Source organism: Bicyclus anynana, chromosome 2, assembly GCF_947172395.1.
Source record: "Bicyclus anynana chromosome 2, ilBicAnyn1.1, whole genome shotgun sequence".
NCBI lineage: Eukaryota > Metazoa > Arthropoda > Insecta > Lepidoptera > Nymphalidae > Bicyclus > Bicyclus anynana.
Genome location: NC_069084.1, coordinates 13,967,014 through 13,981,652, shown reverse-complemented (window position 1 = coordinate 13,981,652; position 14,639 = coordinate 13,967,014). Strand labels below are relative to the sequence as shown.

The 14,639-nt window shown below is 34.6% G+C and overlaps 2 protein-coding genes across 2 annotated transcripts in view; one reads left to right on the top strand and one right to left on the bottom strand.

The window, feature by feature from the left end:
- The window catches only part of LOC112051542 (transmembrane protein 14C), a 149,558-nt gene extending 139,657 nt beyond the window's left edge, over window positions 1-9,901 (bottom strand). The window contains exon 1 of the mRNA XM_052888568.1: window positions 9,890-9,901. The gene's annotated coding sequence lies outside the window, so the exon portion shown is untranslated. The remainder of the gene's footprint in view (window positions 1-9,889) is intronic.
- LOC112053975 (putative transcription factor SOX-15) overlaps window positions 1-14,639 on the top strand; it is a 143,135-nt gene that overhangs the window by 115,698 nt on the left and 12,798 nt on the right. The gene's annotated exons all lie outside the window — the stretch shown is intronic.

The window sequence follows — 14,639 nt, the reverse complement described above, 5'->3', positions numbered from 1 at the left end:
TTTTTTATTATTTTATAAATTCGCAAATTAGCAACTACAACCTATACTACAGCCTTTCTTGATGAGTACTGTTTACCAACAAACAAATTAAAAATGAGGGTATAAATCACTAGTAATTTCACACCTAATAATAATTATAATTAACTTATTCTTAAATTAATGAAAATAAATTCGTTTAATAAGCTTAGATAAATTCGTTTAACAAGATTAGATATGGTTAACCATACAAACCATACATAATTTAAACTAAATAAGTTATGAAATGACATGCGTTTTCTACCTTCATTCATAATGTCTTTGTTGGTAAACAGTTCTCATCAAGAAAGGCTGCAGTATAATCACTTTGTCTCTGTTGTCCAAGATGTTCTTGCAAGATAATCTAAGAGTAACTGTACGTATATCATACGAATCCTTAGCTAGACTCCGCGCCACGTAAGAAGTCCCGCGGCTAAAACCTGAACTATAATTGACAGCGCTATACACAAATGACAATAAGATCGCCAATTACCAAATGACAATGAGTGCCATTAAGACATTACCGCCGTGTCTACGGGACTTGTTTCGTGGCGTGGAGTATACACAGCCGTGTACACATACAGAGAGTCATGCCTAACCATGCATAACTCAGATCCAGGCAGCCCAATCATAATTATGTTAGTCAGGTCTCTAACTTGCTCTTCCAAGCTAATCTAGGTCATAATAGTAAAAGGTATGGTGTAAATCATACCAATCTTTAACAACACGGCGGTCGTAAGCTGTCATATGTTACCTACTCAGTTGTCCAACATGCTTTTGCATGGTTTCTCCATTTTTTTATTAGCCAAGACCCTGATCCAGATGTAACTGGGTGACGAGATGAACCGTGGGACTTTCCCAGCATTGTGCGCGCTTTCTCGAATATTTTAATAATGTGTGTCACCAATTCAAATTAGCTTTATTAATACGACTCTATGTTGCGAGCTTTAATTAGATTGTCCCGTTCGGAATTTAAATGCTTCATTTTTAATTAAAGTTGTACCTAATTCGGTTCAGTATTCAGTAAATGTTTTCGTGCGTAAAAATGTGTGTTCAAAATGTAATTTTTCTGTTATTTCTTTGTAATTTTAAAACTTTGCCAGGCGATTTAGTCTTCCGTTATAATACCTGGTAAAAATTATTCAGAATGGAGGACGGAATAAACTTTTACCGCTTCAAAATTTGTTCGCAACCATCGTCGACTACACTGTACTTTAACATTAGGTCTAGTCAAGCGCTATTTTTCTAGTACTGCAAATAATATATCTAGATATACTATACATGTAAATATACTACTACTAATATATCACCACATGAAAATATACTACTACTAATATACCACTTGTACTTTAGTGAATACAGTAACGGTCTGCAGCATTTTTTTTACGAGTTAGCCCTTGACTACAATCTCACCTGATGGTAAGTGGAAAATCCACAACCCTTTCGGTTTCTACACGACATTGTACCGGAACGCTAAATCGCTTAGCGGTAGGTACACCTTTTCCGGTAGCGTGATAACTAGCCACGCCGAAGCCTCCCACCAGCCAAACCTGGACAAATTAATAAAAATCTCAATCGGCCCAGCCAAGGATCAAACCCAGGACCTCCGTTTTTATTAATCCACCGCACATACCACTGCTCCACGGAGGCCAGAGCATGTTGAATAAAAAAAAAATTGGCTTGTGGTTGATGAGCAGTTTAAAACATGGTTAATGGTAACATGGTAATAGTTTTCAAAACTCTCCCAATAGATACAATTATCCCAATAGAAATTTCACACCGGAATTTCATATCTATACCTACTACTACCGCTTGATTATAGACGAGCAACTATAAATTAGATGCGAAGACAGTTTACACAGTGTAAAGTTAAATATTATGATGTCTATACTAATAAAACAACGGTATTGACACAACAAATATAAATAGATGTCTGATAAGATCACGAACGATATGACTGCATGCTTTGTATTTTATTGTAAGTGGGAAAAATGTAATAGAAACGAGGAGACGTACAAGACAAATTATTATTTTAAATACATCACATAGCGGGCGATGCTCGGAGTATCTCTACGTGATCGAATCAGAAATGAGGAGATCCGCAGAAGAACCAAAGTCACCGACATAGCTCAACGAGTCGCGAAGCTAAAAGTGGCATCCATTGCCACTTCAGCTTCGCAACTCGTTGAGTTGAGTCGGGGCACATAGTTCGAAGAGCCGATGGACGTTGGGGTCCCAAGGTACTGGAATGGCGACCCCGCACTACAAAGCGCAATGTTAGTCGACCCCCCACCAGCTGGATTGACGACATCAAGCAAGTCGCAGAGATTCGCTGGTTGCAGGCGGCTCAGTATCGTGATGTTTGGAAGCCCCTACAAAAGGCGTATGTCCTGCAGTGGACGTCCATTGGCTAATATGATGATGATGATGACATACATACTACTGTGATTTGTAGGCAAACTTTTAGACACATAACTTGAGTATGTACAGGCGAGTTAAACACATACTTCGTATTATTAGTTAACAGACTGTATCCCATTAAAATTAAATGTGATTCGGTAGTAACTTGTCAAGGATCAATATGAATTTACCTACTTGATAAACAATGTTGTACCGTTCCGGATTAAGGAAGATTGGGACTCGGAAAGTTATTTCGTGGTTTTCCAAAGTAACTCCTGACTTCGTTAAACGAATATAATTTAACTTAAATAGGACTAAACTATACATTTGTCTTCTAGAGAGTTTTAGAAGTAAGTTTGTATTTTCCTTTCCAAGAAATCGTCGTAGGTACATCTTGATCATTCAAACGCATCCAAGTGTGAACGCCTCTCATAGACAATTTGCTCTTAAAAAGTGTCTTTCCAATGTCCGCTCTCGCGTCCAAAGAACTGGAACCGCCCATTGATTTCCATATTTTCATTACAAACTATCGCCCCTTCAAAAATCAGTCTTATTTCTTGAACCAAAAAGTACAATTTCCCTTGGATAGTATTAATGACTGAATTCATTATTAGATATCCATAGAGCACGGCTGAGCTATTAGAAAATGGACTTTATTCGGTCGTCTTTTAAGGTTTATTTTAATTTGAGAGTTGGAGTTGGTATTTTTTGTTCTTGTATATCAAATTAGCCGCTTGGGTGGTGTTAATAGAGGACGGGAGTGTTACAGTATGAAATATGGTGATACATGGTAATTAACTACGAACCATGTAATAGCTTTTTTGTTAAATTAATATTTAATGTTGGCATAAAACACGGTGTTGATTGCTTTATCTAATAAATGTTATGTAATAAATTATGGCTTGTACAATATGAATGATTTACAAGTTACAACATTCTAACTTGAGTTTTTTATTACAGAAGTTTTGTTTTAGCATTCCTTTTTAAAAATGTATACGATATTTGGTTGAGGCATTCTTTCATAGAGTTTCAATTTGTTTTTTTTTTATATTTAACGCTTGATTATTTATTTAATGATCAGTCATAGTGTCACAGTGCAGCGTGCTAACCTTAAGTGCAAATTAGTCCATATTTCTGACATATACACGCCATTACACTGTTTCTTCAGATACAGTGTTTTGTGGTAATACTCAAAAATGAAGTTCTTTTTTATTCTTCACAAGTTAGCCCTTGACTCACCTGATGGAGAATGATGCAATCTAAGATAATGGAAGCAGGCTAACTTAATAGGAAGAAAATCTACACACGACATCGCACCCGGCCCAACCGGGGATCAATTAACCATGTCCGAATCTTTTATCATCTAAAAATATTTTCTATATGATAAAAAAAATATCCACCTATACATAAATGTTGCCTGTACGGAATTTAGATGTAATATTGCAAAAAATACATAAATTCAGGATCGCAATCAGAAATTCAATGTAGGTACTTATTCCCAACACCAACTAAAGTCAACCCAGTATCGACATTAGTATTTATCAAGTTTTTATCTTATTATTCAGAATATATCTTGTCTATTAGTTAATCATCAGATACCTAACTATTAATGAGGCGATTACATCGGTTAATTAAATCATCTATATCACAAAAAATACCCATAACCATATAATTATCGTAATACACCCACATATCTTAATAGGAATGAGGCCTCATACCTTTGCCCTAATTTGGTTGTGCGAATAAAAAAAAACACTCCCACTAACGGCACCTACGACGCTACTTGTAAGTAGAGTAGCATTTCTCACATAAACGATGCTTTGCTACTAGAAACTGTCACAGATACAAGAAAAATAGATGGAGTTTTTATGAACTTACGCATACTTAACTATTTAGATAAAATTAAGCCAATTTTATGAAGGCATTACGAAAGAAAATGTTTGCGAAACAATAAAAACATTATGATACAAATAATATAGAGTATGACGTCATAAATTAGTGTAGGATATATTAAAGTGAGAAAGTTAAGATTGATACTTGTATATTAGGGCGATTGTTCATATTGCTTAAAATATTAATTCTTGACAACTCCATAAAAATGCGATTATTGGTCTTTAAGGACATATTATTAATGTAATATTTGATGATAGGATGATTGAGTTCTAAGACTGTAAATAGTCTACTAGATTACTACAAAGATGATTGAGTTCTAAGACTGTAAATAGTCTTAGAACTCAATCATCTTTGTAGTAATCTAGTTAGTCTTTAGATAAATTGTACAAAATATTAAGGATTTCCCACGTAAAATGAAACGCACACTTTGCAATCAAAAGTGTTGATTGTGAAACGGATGCTTACGATGACAAGTTACTCATACTCGTAATAGGCTTACTATCTAAGCTATATAAGCTGTCTCAGAAATGTTCATAATTATCTTTAATTTACCTAACCTAAAGGATACTAACTACCTAACATTATATGGTCAATGTGAATAAAGATATAATATATTGAGCTTGACGTTTTCTAAAGTCTCTAACGTTTCTGCACTTTTATTAACTAGTCTAGCAATATATACACCGCCATTACTTAGTTCATTTGTTTAGGTCTTATTTGATATAGAATAGAATAGAAAATACTTTATTTGTTAGCACAACACATTAAAGTCTTAAAACTAATTGATACACAAAAATCTTTTTTATAACTATTTTATATTAAATTACTTAGAATTAAATATGTTGTTTTTGTGTTCGCCGTCTATGTTTTTCTTCTAGTCTGTGGCTCTCGCCTCCGTATTAGAACGCACTGCAACGTGTGAACTGCACCGGGTCGGAACACGGAAGTTACGCGTCGTGGGTCACAGCTTGAACTTGCTCGGAGAAAGGGTCATGCGTTTGACTCCTGCGTTTATAAATCATGGACCTGTATATTCTAATACTGCTCAATTCATTAGACCTTACGACACCTACATTTTCTAATTACTTAATTAATTAAAACTTAGTTCACCAGACTTTGTTAAATTTATAAGACCTCAGGCAAATCTGCATTTTAAATTTTTTCTCATGTACTTAGACCTTAGAACATTTGTGTTTTCTAATATTTTAACAATAAAACAAATAATTAATTAAACAAACCTAAACCGATTTTTAAAACATCCACGTAAGCTAATAAAGACTACACAAACTATTGCTTGATAAAAAATAGTCACTATAATTATTTCATAATATTTATCATCACTATTTGTAGCAGTATAATCTATCCAAATACCTACAATAAAAACGTATGAGACTATGCACATCAAATTCAACCAAAACTGATAGCATACATAAACCAAATACAGTAAAATCTTGTGGGATTTTGCACAGCAAAATAACCCAAATAGTAAGCGTACATTAATCCTTTTTAATTCTCAGTTAAAGCCGCAATCTCTCCAGTATAAAAAGCGCGGTCAAAGATCAGCGAACTCAACTAATTAATGCTAAAAAAGAAATATGAAACTCAATCACGGCATACAGTTATGGTCATGGGAACTGCCTTTCATGCATATTGCACTATCGATGTTTAAAATTACTGCTATAATTATAGTTATTATAGAATCGAAAGCATCCATGCGAAAAAAATGTTTTAAATGAATCATTTGTTCATTTAAAAAATAAAATGTTGTTATATAGGGTGCTCGGGAGAATTTCCCATAACTTCAAGGTTCAACATTTTTTTCTTACAAAGTAATTCAAATAATTCCGATTATCAAAATATATTCTCCTGTTACCATCGAATGGATAAAATAATGAATTATTGTAGCTCTTTACATGCAAATAAGAGAGTTCACGTGAAAAGTTGCCGGCTGTTCTGAATGTTAATGCCAAATTATCGAAGGTTTCGTACATACTTACACGTAATTCTGCTTCCACGCTCCTTCCGTTAGAATTGTAGATGGATAATAATTTGCAATTTTGTGAGTTATCACCTTAGACAATTTTTATTTAATAAAAATAGTTTTCATGAATACCTCATTCTGAGAGGAGACGCGTGCTCAACAGTGAACCGAATATTAAAGAAATTAAAGATTGTTAATGATGACTATTATTATTCAGTGATTTCTATAAAGAGTTAAAGTTTGTGGTAATGTTTAATTATTGATATAGAATATTGGGGGGTAATATCTGGACCTGTAGAACCGATATTGAAAATTTTGTACTATTAGAAGATCGTGTTATTTGTAAGTGAGAATACGGGGAATAATAATATATCTATCTATTAGGCATAGATAGATATATTATTATTCCCCGTATTCTCACGGAACGGGTACTACGCGGGTGAAACCACGGGGTGTCGGCTATTTAACTATACAATTGTATTTTAAATAGCCGACACCCCGCGCGTTCCACGGTCTCCATGGCGCAGTATGCGGTTGGATTTATATTACAGAGATCCTGGGTTCGATACCCGGTTGGGTTGATTGACATTTTCTTAATTGGTCCAGGTGTGGCTGGTGGGAGGCTCCGGCTGGCGTACCGCCAAGCGATTTAGCGTTCCGGTACGATTACGATGTTGTATAGAAACCGAAAGGGTTATGGATTTCCATCCTACTCCTAACAAGTTAGCCTGCTTCCATCTTAAATTGCATCATCACTTACACTTACCAATCAGATGAGATTGTGGTCCATGGCTAACTTGTAAAGAATAAAATAAAATGTATGTTCATGTTATACATGATTAAAATTCATGTAGACTAACGGATCTAGCGCAAGGCAATTTTTATTATAATGGAATTCATTTGTGTGGAATAGACGAGCTCGCTAATCACATCAATGTAGAGTTGTACCTGCCTTGGTCACCAACAGGATACACGATCCGATACATTCTAATTGTATCGATTAAAAATCGATGGCAGTGGTGCGTAAAATGGCTGTCCGAAAATCGAGTAATTTCCTGTCAAATAAAAAGCATAAAAGCGAAGTTCTGAGCTGTACATTTCTTTGGGGTCATAGCACCCAACAGGAAGCGACGTCACGGGTCGCCGCGCTCGCCTCTTACGAAAAATAATACTTTTCTAGCTGTTAGCTACGTACGTATGGCGTTAATGTTCGGATGATTCTTATAAACTTCGTGTCCAATTTGCGAATGAAAAACAAAATGTATAATATAGAAGCAATGATTATTTTGTATTATAGATATGTTACGTGCCTACAGAATCACCACTAACTGTGATCCGAATTTAGCTACTCCACTGAGCGCACACATGCACAATTTTGTGTTTACTTACATTATATATTTATGTATACTTATATAGTTTTTACACATCCTAAACACACAATTCGACATTGTAGACAACATTTAGGTATTATGTGTTTAAATAACTTTCGATGTTTAATATGCGACTTATGAAATTAATACATTTATGCACATTTATCCGCCTCAGTTTTGATGCGCTAGTGATCTCTAGTATAAAATATCGTTGTTTAGGAGCATAATTTAAGTAACGAGCTCATTAAGTACAGTCCACGATGTTTATTAAAATGATTCGTTATCACCATTACCGGCCAGGACTTCCAAACGCCACGGTCTCGGAACGCCAACATCTAGCGACTTTCCTTAATCCGCCTGATGCCATCGATCCACCTAGTGCAGACTGCGCATTCCTGTGGGTCACCATTTTTTCACCTTGGGACCCCATTCTCCATCGGCTTTTCAACAGAGAATACGAGTTTCGAGACTGAAGTGGATATTGACTAGGCACATATCCACTTCAGTCTCGAAACTCGTATTCTCTGTTGATGACTTTGGTTTTTCAGCCAATATCCTCTTTTCTGATTAAATTTAATAGATATTATAAAAACCTGATTAATTAACAATTCAAATGCAAATGCTTAAAACCGAAACATCTAATAGATACAAATGTACTTACGTAATATGGAAATTTTCCGTGGAAAAACACAATCGTAATAAATAATTTAATCGATCGATCAATTCATTTTTACCACTCCGTGTAACGCAATCGTTTACATAGTGAACGATTGCAGTGGTCTGCAGTGTTCAATGGACGATGAGTTGCAGATGCGATTTGTTTTTGCCTTGGGGTGGTAGACAGACTTCTGTAAGAACTTCAAAGATCAAAAGTTGAGTTCGAAACTGTTGATCTTGGAAGTCCTTGATTGTCCTAGGAGGCCCTTGATTCCGTTGGTCCAGTTTGATTCAAAAACACTATTGGGGAGCAATATTGCACTTTCAGTAGAATCCTATCATTCTAACATCTGGGGATCCCAACGTCCATCGGTTGTTTGATGATTAAGGGCCAGGACTACCGAGAGGAGAGTGGAGATTAGATATCCACTCCTCACTCAATCTTTTCAGCTAATTGAAGGGAAATGAGAATATTGACTATAGGAACTACGTGTTTTTTAAAACTACTCCTAAAGAAGTGAAATCTAAGAAATGATGAAGACAAGCTGTAAAAGTACCACAGTAAAGAGTCGCAAAGAAAGTTGACCCGCCGTTTCCCATACACCTCCATATTCATGACGAAAGCAGAAATCATTAAAGTGTCATAATTGTGTTTTTTTTCTACATTCGCAGCGGCTTCCGCGTCACATGTTTTTGTAGATAATAGATTCTTGTAATTGCGGTTCATTGAATTAATTATAATCGAATTATATACTATTTCATTGTATTGAGCATAATTTTTATACTACCTACAATGTAGTTATTGAAGCGATAAAAGGGTGTGTCAGTCCCAACGCACGTTAGAAGTATTTTATTTAACTTCGTATTTTAATTATTTAGGTAAATAAACAATGATACCAGCTCTACGTTTATTTTTATTTAATAATAAACGAGATTTGAGATTCTCATTCAAGCAAACTACTCACATTTATTAACAATATCTATATGACTTTAATTTTTTTCTAACATATTTATCTAACAATTCTTTTTTCATTGTACTTGTGGACGCCGATAACTTCGGTCGTGATCAGTGTTGCTCGGGTGATTGTTGTGATTATATTAGTATGAATATATTAATGTTTTACAAATCAGTAATTTTATGAATTAAAAACATTCATATATACATAAAGAAATAAAAGATAATTTCTTTGTTTGTAAAGGCCTATTACAACAATGCTTATATTTATACAGTAAAATAGGAATCCATTGCAATGGTTTGCATTTCCACCGAGAAATGTTCAAGTTAAAAATCAACATCGAATTTACCGTGAATAAACCGGCTCATCAAAAAACGATAAATAAAATTACGCCGCTTTCACGACCCGACTAAAAACGTGTGACATCTGCTTTGCGCTTTTTACCTGCCATAAATATTGTCCAGTTAACGCAATAAATAACGTTCAATTTTTTAAAAGAAAAACCACTTGAAAACTCTTTTATAAACACGCTCATAATAGCTTTAATCACAACAATTTGAATTAAAAAAAGTTTCACATTCGCGAATAAACGTAATTTCATATTTCGAACACCCACATTGCTTTGCGTTTTTATAGTATACGATGTTTTGTCGGTTCACGATTACCTTACGACCTTCATAGTCCTAAAAAGTTATTGATATGCTTACATTATATCAATTTTCTATTTTTTTTTTCAAGAAAATTATACGTGACGTTTTATCACGTGATTAATATCTAACCACGTGTAGTAGCGGGTAGTACAAAATCAGAATTATTAAAAAACTTCATTAGGATAATAATTGAGTAAAGATTAATTCATTGCAATGCTGCACACTGTACCTGTGATATTTGGAGCCAGTACTTACAGCAGCAGCAATTTACAAAAAAAAATAAGATAAAAAAAATAAGAAGTACTATAAGAATATTTAAAAACTTAAAGTAATATAAGACTAGCGGACGCCTGCGACTTCGTCCACTCTTAGACCTCTTTAATCGCAAACTCCGTTCTTAGTGGATACCTACTAACTATAAACTATCTCCCTGCCAAATTTCAGCTTTGTACGTCAAGCGGTTTTGGAGATTTCGTGATGAATGACCTTTCGCATTTATATATTAAGATAATGAGATTCTTTTTGCATTAGTTACCGTTCCTATAGAAGACTACTAATCGGGTCCTGTCCGTTTAGCAGTCGTCTATAGTAAAACCATTAAAAAGCCTCCGTCCTCACATGTATAATTAGGAGAAATGATCACGGATTTTATGCACGACAGGCGTCGAAAGGACCGGCGCGCGATGTCAAATATATTGCAGATTTTTCTTGCAACACATAAAATATGCTCATAAAATCATGAACCTTGCGTTTAATAATAATGTCCCCACTGAATGGTCTTTATTAAAAAATATTGCGACCATATTTTGCATATCTGTGACATGAATGAGGCGAACTTTCATTCATAAGTTCACAGATAGTAATCAACGTAATTGTATATTATCGGAACTTAATGTTGATATTCAATTATTTCTTAGAAAATCGACCACACGCAATTGATACAAAATTGATCGATTTATCGATTTTAGAACGAAACGGTTCCAAATTTGAAACCGGCGCGTTCGTGGTCTCTAATTCTGTTTTCCCGCCTATAATTGACACCGCCACGCCATTGTCTATCCCTTTCTGTCGTTCATTAATTCTCATGGTTGTCTCTGTCGAGTGTTGCTGTCACGTGCGACAGTCATTGAAGTGAACGTTTTGACAATTATGTCATTTGCTGTCACAGGCTGTCATTTGGTGGACGAGCGATTGCCCTGTAATTTTGTTTGGAATTGTAGAATTTTCGGGGCCATTGACATTTGTTTTAGTATGGGAACATCTGTGACTGCGTTGCCATTGGAAATTTTGTCCTTATAATAATAATAACTTTTAACAAATTTAATTCGAGGTGAATAGTTAAACTTGTAGCTTTTAATTGTGTGTATTTTAAGATAGATATTTAGATACATGGTTATTTATCTTTTTAGCATTTCTTATATATAAAATCAATAATTCACTCAATATTTTAACAACCTGTACTTACAATATCGATCAACGACACATAATTATAAAAGGAAATAAAATATATTTTTATATAAAACGAATATATCATTCAATATTCGAATAAACTGTACAATACAATTTATTTGTTAACGATTACTTTAAGTTATATCAAATAGTTAATAAAAAAAAACCTATATTTATAGAAGCCAATAAATGAAACTACTCGTAATTTTATGTGATTTTAATAAACTAAACTTAGCTTAAAAAGTAACGGGTCTGTTTCATAGAAATCGAACGTGGAAATTTTTACCTAAAAAAAATGATTTCTAGCTGATTTCTAGCCCTAGGAAAAAATAGCAAATAACAGTAGTAGGTAAGTATTTATAGAAAAAGAAACTAAAATATATTTACAGTGCTACAGATTTTATAAATCGTGATCACAAATTTCACGTTAGAACATCGTGGTGTTATTGAGATGGTAAGCACTATTGAATTAAATATGAGCCCTGAACTTTGCCCCTTTATCGTGCTGCTTTAGCATTATTATTCTACTTAATGTTATTATTTATAATTAGGTATCACGAAGAATAACAAGCTAAATGTTTCCAATTTTTGGATTTACCATTTTTTGAGCTGCAAGTAAAAGAAACATGTAAAAACTATTGTTTTTTAAAGCTGAGCTTAAGCTACTACTATCTCTGGATTCAAGGAATCTATTTTAATTTTAAAATAATCTTTGTATTTTATTTCAAAATGTACACCAACTAAAACCTAACTAAATAATATTTTACCTAACTAAATTAACCACCTAATAATATTATAAAGATAAAATAAAAGGAAATATAAAATTATATCTGCAGACTTAGGCGTCGTAGAATTCATCCAAATCTTTGTATTTTAAATATATTTTTGTTTTTTTTTAATCAAGTAAACTGAATAAAATTATGAAAGTTGTTGAAAAAAAGCAGCCGTGCACTCGTTGAAATCTTTTTAAAAGACAGAACTCTTAACGAATAACGATCTGCGTTGAAATAAGCGTGACAGTTGTTCTTGCCTGGAAGAGCTCTCTAGAAGCTCTCATAATCATTAATAACCCATATCAGCTCACTACTGAGCTCGAGTCTCCGCTATGAATCAGAGGGATTAGGCCAAATAGTCTACAACGCTGACCCAATGCCGATTGGTAGACCTTACATACGCATGTAATTAAGAAAGTTATTAGGTATGTAGGTCTCCTCCCAATGTGTTTCCTTCACCATTTGATATACATGGTATTTAATTTCTTAAAATGAACATAACTCAAAAGTTGGAGGTGCGTGACCGGACAGTATTCGAACCTACACGCTCCAGAATCGGTGGCATAAGTGTGTGCTATCACGGCACTTTAGCTCTCTAGAACTAAACTACTGCTAAAACAAATTAACCCCAACCGCAACCCCCGCAGTGAAAGAAGAATATTCATGACTTGATCGAGAGCGTAATTAATAATTTCATGAACTTCGGGTTTTTTTTTAAATTTTCAATGTTACGTATCTCTTTTTAATATGTTTTTATTTCTCCTGTTTGTGTCATTGTGGTGTGCAAATAAAATATATCTATCTATCTAAAAACCTACAAAATTTCGCACAATTTCCTGACAAGCACTGCCAATGTATATAGAATAACAATCCATGGAGTAAAAATCTAGTTGAACACCTGCAGAAATTGCGAAGTAGGTCCAGCGAAGTGCTAGATCAATATTCGCCTGTCGCCCGTTCCCCGAAGCGCGGCGTAGACAAAGCGCTGCATTAGAATGCGGGCAGTGTCAGCCCTACGCCCCGCTTGTACAAGCCCTTGAGATGTCCGCTGAACCAAATGTTTTACTACATCTTTTTTTTTTTTTTTTATTCTTTACAAGTTAGCCCTTGACTACAATCTCACCTGATGGTAAGTGATGATGCAGTCTAAGATGGAAGCGGGCTAACTTGTTAGGACGAGGATGAAAATCCACACACACCCCTTTCGGTTTCTACACGGCATCGTACCGGAACGCTAAATCGCTTGGCGGTACGTCTTTGCCGGTAGGGTGGTAACTAGCCACGGCCGAAGCCTCCCACCAGCCTGACCTGGACAAATTAAAAAAATCTCAATCTGCCCAGCCGGGGATCGAACCCAGGACCTCCGTTTTGTAAATCTACCGCGCTGGTATGCGCGGTAGATTTACAAAACGGAGGCCGACAAAACATTTTTTATTGATTTAAAACGGAAAACGTCACACTAATATTATAAATGCGAAAGTTTGTGTGTAAGTGTGTATGTTTGTTCCTCCTTTGCGCTGCAGCTACTGAAGCGAATTGGCTGAAATTTGGAAAGGAAATAGATTTTACTCTAGATTAACAAATACGCTACTTTTCATCCCGGAAAAGTCAATGGTTCCCGCGGGATTTGTCAAAAACTGAATTCCACGTAAAGTCCCGGAAATCCGCTAGTAAGTAATAAACAAGTGGGAATGAATACACAGTTAGTCTATAGTAATATTGTAAAGAGGTAAAGTTTGTGGTGATGTAGAGGGTAATCTCGCGAGCTACAGAACCGATTTTGAAATTTCTTTTACCACTATTACCATGTTATTTGTGAGTATATGCTTCATAGGTTATATTTTATCCCAGTTTTCTTGAGGGGAACGGGAACTACGCGGATGAAACCGCGGGCGTCGGCTAGGATATTATAAATGAGAAAACCTTTCAGTTTTTCTATTAAACTATGATTTCTATGAATTATATTTAAAAAAAAACATACATACAGCCGAACGTAGAACCTCCTCCTTTTTAGAAGTCGGTTAAAAATCTAGTAAGTCTTATACCAAGACTTAACTTTAAATAGATGTGACAATGATATAGGCTACTTTTAATTACAATAAAATATTTAAAAAAAAATAGGGGATGAAATTTTTTAATGACCCACTGCATATCTGATGAACTTCTAATAAGATTCAGTATTTTAGTCAATCTGTCAATGTTCATTTTAATGTTAATTTATTGAATATTTTAAAGAAGATTGTCTACAACTTACTCAAGAGTATAATATCTAGCTTACATTGAACACTAGAACATATGGACAGCGGATAACAATAATAACTTAACACGAGGCGAGCCTCAATGCGAATATTGCGCGTTTCCATTGTTTTTGCAAACGTCTTTTTTCCCCCATTGACCTAGTAGTTACATGGTATTTTTAAGAGCATTTCCACTAGCGCTTTGGTTGACATCTGCTGTGGTGACCTGTTTTTGTATAATATTTTTAAATCATGATT